This window comes from Theropithecus gelada, chromosome 16 (assembly GCF_003255815.1).
Source record: "Theropithecus gelada isolate Dixy chromosome 16, Tgel_1.0, whole genome shotgun sequence".
Lineage (NCBI taxonomy): Eukaryota > Metazoa > Chordata > Mammalia > Primates > Cercopithecidae > Theropithecus > Theropithecus gelada.
Window position 1 is genome coordinate 42,370,466 of NC_037684.1, and position 13,985 is coordinate 42,384,450.

At 37.1% G+C, this 13,985-nt stretch overlaps 1 protein-coding gene across 3 annotated transcripts in view; it reads right to left on the reverse strand.

Moving 5' to 3' along the window:
* The window catches only part of ABCA8 (ATP binding cassette subfamily A member 8), a 79,108-nt gene extending 72,545 nt beyond the window's left edge, over window positions 1–6,563 (reverse strand). For 2 of the 3 annotated variants that reach the window (XM_025362789.1, XM_025362788.1), the window contains exon 1: window positions 6,390–6,563. The gene's annotated coding sequence lies outside the window, so the exon portion shown is untranslated. Of the gene's footprint in view, window positions 1–153; window positions 308–6,389 lie in introns of those variants that run through there. The other variant, XM_025362787.1, reaches the window with a different exon arrangement.
* Between the last annotated feature and the right edge of the window lie 7,422 nt (window positions 6,564–13,985).

A 13,985-nucleotide genomic window follows, 5' to 3' on the forward strand; every position in this document is an offset into this window, starting at 1 on the left:
GAGGCAATCTGTAAAGCACCAACTACCCCTTCCCCCAACCCTTACTACTGTTCCAGGTAAACTTCTACTGCTGCTAAGTTATGGGCAGAAGCAAAAAGCCACTTTTTGGAGGGAGAGGAAGGAAACCACGTCGCTCTATGATAAGCCTTGCACCTAGTAAAAAGCAACAGCCTGCTACCACTGCAGGTGGGGTGGGAAACTTCCAGTCCCCATTCCCAAGCAAAGATAAGTTGCAGCCGAGATTTGCAACAAGGACCCAGCATGGATACAAAGCAGAGACAGGCTCTCACCACAGGAGGGGAAAGGAAACTCTCATAGGTCCAGAACCTCTCAACAGATACAAGTTGGGAATCGGCTGGTATGTAGGGAGAAAAACATGTTGAGGAAGCCTCACCTCAAGGGCCAGATCTATAGTATCTAATACTGAAATTGGAGCAAGAAATCTAGAGTTCCTCCTACCCATATCTCAAGCACTGCACTGAGCAAAAAGCTATAGTAGTCTATGGATGGGGGAAGGGTAAGAGAATGGAGAGGGTCTCCTTTATGGCTTGGGTGCACAAGGCCTTTGAAAGTTGAGGTGGAACAGGAACATACAGAAAACAATGTACAGCTTCCCAGAGCCAAATTATGCACAAACATAGAGTGTGTAGGGTATCTCATTATTTAAATTTGCATTGTCTTGTTTTTCATAGAATTTGAGCATCTTCTTATATGCTGGATGGTTATTTAGACTTCTGGAAATAGATTTTTGTACCCAGTTGATTTTTTTTTTATTTTTGGTCATACCTATTTGTAGGAGTTCATGATGTATTCTAGATATTGGTTTACTGCCAGTTATTAATTTTGTCAATCTCTCATTTTCTTTTATTGTATTCAAGTTTAAGTTTTGTTGTAGTCAAATTAAACAACCTTTTCCTTTGTGATTGTGTATTTGGTGTGTGTATGTCCTGTTTAGAAAGCACTTTCCTTTGCAGAAATCATAAATACACATTCCTTCGTATTCTTCTAATAATCTCAAGTATTTTTCAAGAGTACATTGAAAGATGTACTCTTTCATACGTCTGAGTTTATTTTGTGACCTGAGTCGTTGGTGACGAGTTTTTTCTTTCTGCAGTTCTCAAGCAAATTGTTCCAACATGAACTACTTTCTGGTTCCTTCTTTCTGTATTGATTTGTTATGCCTTCTCTCTCAAAGAGCAGATATGTGTGTGTTTGTGTTTGTGTGTGTGTGTCTGCATATGTATATTATGTGTATATGCACTTTGAAGTATCCTATTTTTCAATTAATCTCTTTGTATATTTCTTGCACATATTCTACTTACTAGTAGTTACTAGAACTTCATAATAAGCCTTCATAAATGCTAGAACAGGTTCTTCATCTTATTTTTCTTTTCAAAATTGTCTTGGCTCTTCTGGGAGCTTACTATATGTGACAGAAACTGTTAGCTTTTTACAAAAATTTATTTATTTATTTATTTATTTATTTATTTATTTGAGATGAAGTCTCAATGTGTGGCCCAGGCTAGAGTGCAGTGGCACCATCTTGGCTTACTGCAACCTCTGCCTCCTAGGTTCAAGCGATTCTCCTGCCTCAGCCTCCTGAGTAGCAGGGATTACAGGTGCCCGCCACCATAAAATTCAACATCCCTTCATGTTAAAAACTCTCAATAAACTCGGCATTGATGGAACATATCTCAAAATGACAAGAACTTTTTACTACAAAGCCATAACCAATATCATACTGAATGGGTAAAAGCTGGAAGCATTCGCTTTGAAAACTGGCACAAGACAAGGATGCCCTCTCTCACCACTCCTATTCAACATAGTATTGCAAGTTCTGGCCAGTGCAATCAGGCAAGAGAAAGAAATAAAGGGTATTCAAATAGGAAGAGAGGAAATCAAATTGTCACTCTTTGCTGATGACATGATTCTATATTTAGAAAACCCCATCATCTCAGCCCCAAAACTCCTTAAGCTGGTAAACAACTTCAGCAAAGTCTCAGGATACAAAATCAATGTGCAAAAGTCACAAGCATTCCTATGTCCAACAATAGATAAGCAGAGAGCCAAATCATGAATGAACTCCCATTCACAGCTGCTACAAAGAGAGTAAAATACTTAGGAATACAACTTACAAGGGACATGAAGGACCTCTTCAAGGAGAACTACAAACCACTGCTCAAGGAAATAAGAAAGGACACAAACAAGTGGAAAAACATTCCATGCTCATGGATAGGAAGAATCAATATCATGAAAATGACCATATTGCCCAAAGTAATTTATAAATTCAATGCTATTCCCATCAGGCTACCACTGACTTTCTTTGCAGGATAGAAAACAACTACTTTAAATTTTATATGGAACCAGAAAAGAGCCCACGTAGCCAAAACCATCCTACGCAAAAGGAACAAAGCTGGAGGCATCGTGCTACCTGGCTTCAAACTATATTTAGATTTATTAGCATGAATTTAAAATATCTATAACTAAAAATACTTTTGAAAACCTATTACATATGGATGTATTTTTTTCTTCTATTTTTAAACTTTTTTTATTTCTGTTCATTAGTCTTGCTAGAATTTTGAATTTATTAATGGCCTTTTAAACAAAACAGAAGTGTTACTGTTTCATCATTTTGATTATTTAGTTTGTTTTCTAATTTTTAAATTTATCTTCTTACCTTTTATGATTTTATGTATACTCTTTTTGGGGTTTGTTTTGCTGCTTTTTCCTTTGGCTTCTTGGCTGAAATAGTGAACTAATGTTAGCAGAGTGGCTGAGAAAATGGATTCTGGAGTTCGGTGATTGATTGCATCAGTGACCCAATTATCCACCTGTGCCTGTGTCCACCCTTTGTCTGGTAATTTTGGAGTTTTTATCATCAAGGCAGGCCAGTACTTGGGCCAAGAGAAGAAGGGAGGTGTGATGACGCACAAGTTCTGAACCTCAGCCTCCTGAGACCTTGAGTGTATCTGCTTGCTTTTTTGTGTTTCTTCCATTGCTGTGAGAGCAGACCTGGCCTAGCCTACTGCAGAATGAAACCATGCTGAGTCCTCTTAGTCATCCAGTTGAGAATGCTAGCCAGTCCCCTCCCAGAGATACGATCAAGCCTGTCCAAGATCAGCAGTCTCTTAGCAGCCACTGCACACACCGCAGCTACAAATGCTTATTGCTGCTTGTTATTGTTTGGGTTTGTTTCCTTTTTGCTGTGTAACATAAATGTGACAATAGACAATACATATGTTACTTAGGATTGCCTCTTTAGCATCCACTATATTGAAGTTTGTTTGTTTTTAGTGACTTTTTGTTTTTGATTTCTAACAATTATATTGTGATCAGAGAAATGACTTCTCAGTAAGATACTGCTTCTTTAAAATTCCTTAAGACTTCCTTGGTGGTGCAGCATATTTTAATATTTGAAAGTGTTCCACGTGCACCTAACCTGTAACTTACTGTTTAGGTGAAGTGTTTTGTACATATCTATTCAATCTTTTTCATTGTGTTCTTCAGATCTTCAGCATCCTTTCTAATGTTATATTTACTAGATCAATCATTTCATAATAGAGTTCAATTAAAAATTTCCACTCTAATAATAGGTTTGGCAATTTGTTATTATATCTGTTAGTTTTCAGCATGTGCATTTAAAGGCTAGGTGGCTAGGTGCATAAAACATTGCTTTTTTATGTTTCAGTAGTAGATTGCTTCTATTTCTGATAATAACGTGGAGACACTAGGTTTCTATAGGTTAATATTTGCCTAATGTATCTGTTTCTATCTCTTTGTTAACCTTTTGCACTTTTTAAAAATATTTGGTTAATGTATAAAAAAAACTCATCAATGCATTATGTTTAGAAATCTAAACTGATAGATAACTGTATTTTAAGAGATGCATTAAATCATGTATGAATTTTTGTCTTGGATGATCTCTCATTGTATCTTATTCTCATGTTAAACCTACTTTTCCTTTGCTTCTAGTTTTGTCTACATCTTTACCTTCTATTGAATTGAAAATGTTTTCCTCCCCTTCTCCATTTCTTCTCCTGTCCCAGAGATATAAAAGGTGGTTATATGTCTTTTATGGTTACTCTTAAATACTTTTCTAAGGAACTATAACTCATTTTATGAAAACTCAAAAGTATTTATTATCTCTGTTCTCTTCCTACAAACAAATGTCTTCTAGATATTTTAATACTCTGCTGAATTCCAACCTAATTATCCTGGTTATTATTGTGTAGAAATGTGATTCAATTTTCAATTTAAAGGACATACAAAGTAGATTCATTTTTTACCATCAAATGACAATTAAATTTGCCAATGAATTATGCATTTCTGTAGAGAGGCTGTGATATATCTGGGCTTGTGCACGAGGTGGAATGTAGAAATTCCTCCTGTACAGGGGTTGGATTGGCTGCAGCTGCTTTAAGAACCCAGAAACTTTTGTCCTCTCCATAGGCTAGCTCACTGTGAAAATATCCCATGGATTTTACCTAAAATTGCCCACAGAGAGCAGCATTATACTTCTATAGATAATTGCATCAGTAGCTAGAGAGAAGTATGGCAGCAGACTACCCTCTACCCTCCTGGTAGGAGTAGCACATCACAGTCTCAGCATGTTCAGTCTTGAGCAACAAACATGATGTGAGTGTTTGTGAGTAGGTCTGTACATGGGGGGTGATTTTGTAGGGGAATTTATATATACATTTTATTGCAGCAGGCACATAAAATACTTCCCAGAAAAAGATTCAGTGCATAATAAGAACACCACATCTTTCCATAACTTCACTCAACCACTGCTACACAAATACAATTTGCTAAGCCACTTCTGAAAACTGTAGCACTAGAGTACTCTCAAATGGTCTTTGCTGTGGGAGAAAACAGGGTACCTAAGCTGAATTATAGAAAGTAAAGAGATTCTGGGAGGTACCATCATCAGTTTTCTGGGAAGCATGTGAAGGACATGACTTGGAAGAATGGGTACAGACTTTTGAGCACAAAGCCAGCAGCTCCACCCTGAAGACCATCATTTGGCTCATAAGTCCTGACTCCCGAAGCAAGTGACCCCCCTCCATATGCATGCCATGTTGGCCATGCGGTTTCTATGAACTCCTCCATAGTGATGAGAAGTGAATGAGCCCCAACTGAAGCCATCATCCCATTTATGGGACAGGATCACACAAACAGGGTGGTGCTACTTCCTAGAGCCAAAGCTCAAGTAAGGTGTCCAGGGGTCAGTTGCAACAGAAGGCACATTAGCCATGGCAGTCTCAGAGAACACTGCTAGAAGAAGAACCTACACATGGCCATGTAATGAGGCTGAAGGGAAGCCTAAGTAGAAGCAGACTAAGTTAAGAGGTCAGAAAGTCCATGGAAAGAGAAGAGGGAAGGACAGTTCCAAGAGTAAAGCAGCCTAGATTAAGGTGCAGAAAATTCAGAATGGATACTTTTAGGAGAGCTGTGCTAAGGATGCACAGGACCATGAACTGGCCAAGAAGATGATCTCCTCACTATGGAATCAGCCACAGTCTTAGGTAGCATGCAAACTCCAGTCTGACTCCAATCCCTTATATCTTCCATTGTAAATTATTATTGCCTACTTTGTTTCTTTCCAATTTTTATATGTTCTGCAGTTTATATAAAGACTAGCAAAAACATGAATTCTTTATTATACATATGGCAAATAGTCTCAAATTGTAATGACTCATTTTTATCCTTTTATATTATTGTAAAATTCAGAACAAAATATATTCACGCTAGGAGCATGAAAATTCTTTTTACCAAAACAATGTACATTTTAAATAACATTGTGATAAAGAGAAGCTACATGTTTCACATTCTGATTCAACTCACTGTAACCAATGAGTAAAAGATCCTAGAAAGAATCTTATGTTTCTAAAATTCTTATAGTCCGAGTGAGAGATAGGAACAATACAAATATTTCTGTAAGTGCTCTTGGTAAACAGTCTCAAAATCAGAAGAACACTTATCCAAAAGGCCCTAAATTATTGTGCAATCAAGATAGATAACTTTAACTTCAAAAACAGCTCAGTCTTCCAACCCAATTCCTAAAACTGTAAGATGTTCACAAAATTTTTATAGCCAATTTAAACTTATTTCTACACTCAGTTATGTTTAAAACAACATAATGGTTGCATAATTTTTAAAAAACATTCTAACTCAATATTTTTATCTATCTAATATTAATTACCAGATATAAAATCTTCAAAATAGCCCAGTATTTTTCAAAATAATTTCTCCATAGATGATTTTCATTCAGTTTATAAAGCTTTATTTATAATTTTGTCATAAGAATAAGAAAAGACAAAGCCTCTGAAACAAACACACACACAAAAACAAAATACAAAACAAAACAGAAAAAAATACAATGAACTTACTTCTGGGAAAATTGAAGCAAGGAATCTAGAGGTATGTTTTATCCACTGATCTCCTTGTTTAGAAGAAAATTATTCATATTTTCTCCTTGTCTCTACCACGTATCTAGAATTTGCTTTAAATGTTTGACTTCTGTGAAAAGTTTCTGTGAAGACTGCTTTCAGAGTGGAGGTTATGATCTCAATTCTGTTGGCCCTGCCAAACATCGCATTCACGTGATCGTGCTTGGACTGTTTGTCTTCTCATTGATATTCGGCCAGTTCCTGCAGAGCAGTGGCATTTATACTGGGTTGCCTGGCTATATCATATTATAGGGAGCAATTTCTTTTTTATGTCCAAGATGGTTGTGGCTAATATCAAAATTTAAAGTGCTGTCTTTAAGCCACGAGAAAGTAAACAGCTTAATCAGAGAAAAGCTCTTCTCTTTACCCAGAGCTCTAGTCTGCTTAATTGACAGCTTTACCTAGATAATCAAAATTTTCATTCCTCTGTTTCCCAGCTTCATTTTCACTCAGTTCAGATTGTTTTCCAATTTATTTGACCCATAGATTAAGCAGAAATGTGCTTAATTTCCAAGTGTCTGAGGATTTTCTTATCTTTGCTTATTGATTTCTAGTTTAATTATACTCAGAAAAAATATTTTGTATGTCAAATTTGTTAAGGCTTATTTTGATGACCCAGGATATGATCTATCTTAGCAAATATTCCACAGGCACTTGAAAAGTTATATTTTTTTGGTATTGAGTGGAATATTATATAATATCTATTATATTTAGTTGATTGGTGATATTGTTCAGTTTTTTTCTATATTTTTCCTAATTTTCTGTCTCCTAGCTCTGTTGATTACTAAGAGAGGAATGTTGAAGATTTTAACAAAAATTAGGGACTTTTAAATTTCTCCCTTTAAAACTATCGTGTTTTCCCTGATGTATTTTGCAACATTTGGAATTGTTATGTCTCCTTGGTGAATTGACCCTTTTATCATTATGTAATGTTAACCTTTATCTTTAGTAACTTTTGTGTTCTAAAGTCTACTTTGTTTGATATTAATAATATAGCCATTCTTACTTTCCTGTGATTATTGTTTTCATGGTATTTTGTTTTCATCCTTTTATTTTTATCTACACACACACACACACACACACACACAATATGCTTTCAGAGTGGCAGTTATGATCTCAATTCTGTTGGCCCTGCCAAACATCATATTCATATTATACATGTGTGTGTGTGTGCACATGTGTGTTTTATATATATATATATATATATATTTTTTTTTTTTTTTTTTTTAAGATGACTGTCTTGCTATGTTGCCAAGGCTGGACTTGAACTCCTGGGCTCAAGTGAGCTTCCCATCTCAGACTCCGGAGTAGCTGAAACTACAGATACATGCCACTATACCCAGCTCTAAATTGTATTTCAAGTGAGTTTCTTGTAGACAGCATATAATAGACTCATATGTTTGGTTTATAAAATCCAATTTGACAATGCATGTCTTGTAATGGGTGTGTTTAAATTATTTTCATTTTATGTAGCTATTGATTTTTTAAATTCAGGTCTGCCATTTTGTTATTTGCTCTCTTTTCTCTCAGGTTTTAATTATCCTATTTCCCATTTTCTGCTTTCTTGTTGGTTATTTGAAATTATTTTTTAGTATTGCATTTCAACTTATCTATTATGTTTCTTAACTATATCTATTTGTATAGTTATTTCAGTGATCACCCTCAGGATTGCAAAAGACATACTTACCTTGACATGGTCTACCCAGAATTAATGTTTCTTCATTTTAAGTAAAATATGTAAACCTTACTATTATATACAGACAAAATAGGAAGGAGGTCAACAAAGGTGCTGCTCAGTAACTACAACCAGAAGGGGAAGAAATAGAGGAGTAAGAGGCTCAATATGGTCTCCATCACCCCAATAAAAAGTCATGATCTCTTGCTCAGCTCCTAGTCCTAAGCTACTTTTCAGATATAGAACCTATTGATTGAAAAACTAGTCAGACCCCTAGAAGAAAAGATCTTACAACATCTTGACAAGTGTATACTGTGATGATTATACTTCCTAGTCCTCCCTCAAAGGGACCTACAGCCTTTTACTTGGGTGATTATACACTGAAGAAAAAAAAATCCCCAGACATGTCAAGAGTTGTTGGGCATAGAGTCAGAGTGGACATTGGTAACAGGAAACCCAAAATTTCACTAAGGCCCTACAGCTAGATTGAGAATATAGAGCCAAGGTCATAAATGGAGTCTTGGTTAACAAGCAGCTCTGCATGGTCTCACTGGACTTATGGACATACACAGTGGTCATTTGTCTATCACCAAATGTGCTGTTAGAGTTGACATATCTGGTAGTTAGAATAACTTCCATGCTGAGTCCTTGGCCTGTAGGGTGAAAACTATCATAATGCAGAAGGGAAAGTGGGCACCTTTGACAATTCTCCCAACTTTATCCCCAACCATGACACTTAATCAAGAACAGTATTCCACATGGGGAGAAGGAACGCAGAGACCAATGCCACCATTATTGACATAAAGATGAAAGGTAGTGGTGCCTAGTGCACCTTAATTTGCCAGCCTGATCCTTGCAGAAGCCAGAAAGATACTAGAGAATGCCTAGACTATCTCAAGCTCAAACAACTAGTGGTCTTAGTTGGAGTTGCTTTGTCAGACATGGTATCTATTCCTAGAGCAGGTACATGATTTTTAGCTAGTGATTAGTTAGATGCATTCTTTTCTATACTGATTAGAAAAGAACACCAAAAACAGTGCACAATCAGATAAGTTGGGTAATATTATTTCTTTATGGTTTTCCCTCAGTGCTCTATTGACCCCCTAGCTTTTGTTATAATACAGTCTTAAGAAGTCTGGACCATGTAGACATCCACAGAACATCATATGGACACATTGATGGCATCATGCTGATTAGACAAGATGAGCAAGAGAAGACTAGTACGCTGGAGGTTTTGGTAGGACACATGTTTTAGAAAGTGAGAGTTAAACCCTGTGAAGATTCTGGAGGTTTTCACTTCAGCAAAGCTTTTATGGATCCAGTGGCTAGGGGTGCTTTGCCTACCTCCTTCAAAGTGAAAGACAAATTACTATATCTTGCAGCCCCAACCAATAGGAAGAAAGGTCAGCATCTGTGATGTCTCTTTAGATTCTAATGGCAACACATTCAATGGCTGGATATGTATATGTATATGTATAATATATATATCCATATATATTATATATACTGACTCATAAATATACATTGACATATATACGTGTGTGTGTGTGTGTGTGTGTGTGTGTGTGTATAAAGACTTTGGGGTACTGTTGGGAAGGAATGACTGGTTTTGAAATGTAAGGATATGGTATTTAGAAGGGGCCAGGGGTAGAATTATATGGTTTGATTTTGTCCCCACCCAAATTTCATCTTGAATTGTAGCTCCCATAATTTCCATGTGTCATGGGAGGGACCCAGTGGGAGGCAACTGAGTCATGAGGAGCAGGTCTTTCCCATGCTCTTCTCATGGTAGTGAATAAGTCTTACAAGATCTGATAGTTTTATAAAGGGGACTTCCCCTGCACATGCTCTCTTGCTTGCCACCATGTAAGCTGTGACTTTGCTCCTCATTTGTCTCCTGCCATGATGGTGAGGCCTCCCCAGCCATGTGGAACTGTGAGTCAATTAAACCTCTTTCCTTTATTAATTACCCAGTCTCAGGTATGTCTTGAGAACAGACTAATACAGATACCATCTCACACCAGTCAAATGGCTATTATTAAAAAGTCAATAAATAATAGATGCTGGCTAGGCTGCAGAGAAAAGGGAGTGCTTCTACACTGTTGGTGGGAATGTAAATTAGTGCAGCCACTGTGAAAAGCAGTTTGGAGATTTCTTAAATAACTTAAAAAAAGAATAACAGAATAACCATTCAACCCAGCAATGTCTTTACTAGGTATATACCCAAAGGAAAAGGAATCATTTTACAAAAATGACACATGCACTTGTATGCTTATGGCAGTGCCATTCACAATGGCAAAGACTTGGAATCAACCTAGGTGTCCATCAACAGTGGTTTGGATGAAGAAAACTTGATATATATATACACCATGGAATACTACACAGTCATAAAAATGAATGAAATCATGTCCTTTGCATCTACATGGATGCAGCTGGAGGCCACTATGCTAAGTGAATTAACACAAAAACAGAAAACTAAATACTGCATATTCACACTTATAACTGGCAGCTAATCATTGAGTACACATAGACATAAACATATTTTGACACATTAGTATTCCCACTTAGATTTTCTATAATATTTAACCATTTCATTACATCAATAAATAAAAGCCTTTAGAAATTGATGTATCTAGCACAATTAAGGGGTAGTTTGTTTATTATTACAGGAGTCATTTCATTTACACTAATTTGATGTGAGGAGACAATCAAATTCCTTTTTTCCTATAAGAAAAACTTAATTCCGGGAGGTTTAGGCTGAAGAATCTCTTGAACCCAGGAAGCAGAGGTTGCAGTGAGCTGAGATTGCACCATTGCACTCCAGCCTGGGCAACAAGAGTGAAACTCTGTCTCAAAAAAAAAAAAAAGAAAAGAAAAGAAAAAGAAAAACTTAACCCTCCCATTTTTTTCTTTAAAAACATTACACTATTGAAATAGAACAGTATTTTCAACCTCAATGTTTCCGTGCTTTGTGACAATGTAAAGATTATACCAAGAATAATATTGACTCCTTGTGCACGTGTGAAACTATGTCTAGCTGATGTATCCAGAAAGAAATTGCAGCAATATTGAGTATAGAATTTCCAATTGCAACCTCCTTCTTATTGTGGAATAGAAATGTAGTTCCACCTTCTCTGTTCATAACACATAAGAGTAGATAACCAGATATGAGGTGATTAGATATATAAACTGATTTCACAGTTACCATGGAAAGACCATAGCATGTCTGGATGAGGTGGGGGAAAGAGTCTCCCTCTGAACTGGGATTTGAATAGGCTTTAGATAGACTAAAAACCCATGGCCTGTCTTCTTCAGCTTCCTGTCATTGATCATCTGGGAGAATCAAAATGGCCTGGATTATAAAGTGATTACAATTAGTAGGGCAGGCATACAAAATAAAAATGGAGTGAGTGTGCTTAGATGGGAAAAACTGGGGTGGAGAGAAATGATATTTCCTGTTTTGAAGTCTTAGTTCATAGCAAGGCTGAGGATGCAGGTAATATGGAACATGAGCCACACTAGGATATATATCCTCCTGCACAGTCTTCCCCATCAGTGCTGTTTATTGCCTTAGGATCTTAGGAGGATAGAGATAGCAAATAGAGCTATAGATATGAAAGAGAGAGAATGAGACAGATTTACATTAAAGAATTGGCTCACATGATTGTAGGGGCTGCAAATCCTACATCTGTAGAATTTGCTGGCAGGCTGGAAATTCAGGTAAGAGTTGATAGTCCACAGGGCAGCAAGGTTTCTAGGTTGCAGTCTTAGGAAGAATTTCATATTCTTTAGGAAACCTCAGTCTGTGTTCTTAGGGTCTTCAACCGATTGAACGAAGCACCCACATTGCAGATGGAAATCTGCTTTACTCAAAGTCTGCTGGATAAAATGTTAATCCCATCTAAAAAATGCCTTCACAGCAACATTTAGACTACTGTTCAGCTGAGTAGCTGGGCACCATAGCTCAGATAAGTTGACATATAAAATTCACCATCACAAGGGAGGGATTTATATATACATTTTGTTGCAGCAAAAACTTTACAGTTTAACATTTTATACTATTCCCAGAAGGAAACGTTTCAGTGTGGAGTTGAATATTGGATCTTTTCATAGCTCAGACAAATCCCATACAGCTTTGATTTGCTGAGCCTCTCCTGAAAACTGTACAACTTAAGTGTTCATGAAAGGTTTTAATTGCTGAAGAAAATAGACTGTTCATATGAATTACAAAGAAAAAGGATTTTAGAAGGAACATCGGTGTTCTGGGAAGCAGGTTGGGGCAAGGCTTGCATAAATGAATCAGAAGTTTTGGGCATGAAGTCAGCATCTCTGTCATGGCCTATGTCAGTTGAGTCTTAAGTCCTGATATTTGAGGGAAGTGGCCTCCTCCTTTTACATCATGTTGGCCAAGAATGGTCTACACAGTCATCATGGAATATTGCATAGAGGTAAGGAGTGGACGTGCCCCTGCCTGAAGCGCTTATCCCATTCATGAGGCAGGATGACCCTCAAGGCAGTGCTAATTTCTAGAGTCAAAGCTCAGGTAAGGTTATTTAGGGGGCAGTTACAACAGGAAGCACATCAGCCAAGGCAGTCTCAGAGAGTATTGCCAGAGGAAGAATCTACACCTAGCTGTTTAATGAGGTTGAGAGGCAAATCTAGGTCAAGCAGGCCAAGTAAAGAGGTCAGCCCAGCACTTTGGGAGGCAGAGGTGGGTGGATCACCTGAGGTCAGGAATTCGAGACCAGCCTGACCAACATGGTGAAACTTTGTCTCTACTAAAAATACAAAAATTAGCTGGGTGTGGTGGTGCACACCTATAATCCCAGCTATTCAGGAGGCTGAGGCAGGAGAATTGCTTGAACCCGAAAGGTGGAGGTTGCAGTGAGCCAAGATCACGCCACTGAACTCCAGCCTGGGTGACAGAGTGAGACTCCATCTCAAAATAAATAAATAAATACAAAAAATAAAAAATAAAAAAGAGGTCAGAAAGCCCATGAACAACATTTGGAGGGAAGAAGTTAGCCCAAGAATAAAAGCATTAGGTCAGGGTGTCCAAGATCCCCAAGGATTGGTCCTGGGTGTGTAGACACTTAAAGAGATTGTGCAGGGCTGGACAGGAGGGTGAACTGGCCAAGAAGGTGATCTCCTAACTGTGGAGTCAACCACTGCCCAATGTCCTGGATAACTGAGTCTGACTCCCAGTGGTTCGGCTTACCGTTGTAAATCAGCCCTGAAGTATAAAAAGTCCATTAAACTACCCCTCCTGTTTACATTTCCTTTTATTCCCTGATTCATGTAATCTCTGTAGCTCATATCTGAATAAAAAATGATAAAATGGACTAGTTATTATGCATGTCGTGTTTAATTCTAACTGTAAAGTTTCTGATTATTCTCCCGTCATGCTGATCTTCATGTCAGAAGAAAACGCTTTGCTGTTCACCATGAGTGCAGAAAACTGCTTACTAGAAATGATTCTAAACAGCAAAGGATTTATATTTGAAATAATACGGTTGTAATGAAAAAGTACATATTTCTCAATCTCATTCAATACATTGCACCCATAGAGTAAAAGATACAGAAAAACTTCTATGTTTTAAAAATGTAAGGCTGAGAGCAAAAAACAGAGACGATAAAAACCCTTCTCTAAATATTATTGGTGGAAAAGTCTCAAAGCAATAGAAAGTATATATAAAATGCCTGTGAATTGCTGTGCAATAAAATCACATATATATGTGTGTGTGTACATTTGTAACTCAGACTTGTAAATGCAGCCACATTCATAGCCACACATCAAATGCATCAAAAAGATTTACTAAGTTCTTCATAATAAACCCATAAAATCTCCAACTTCTTCACAT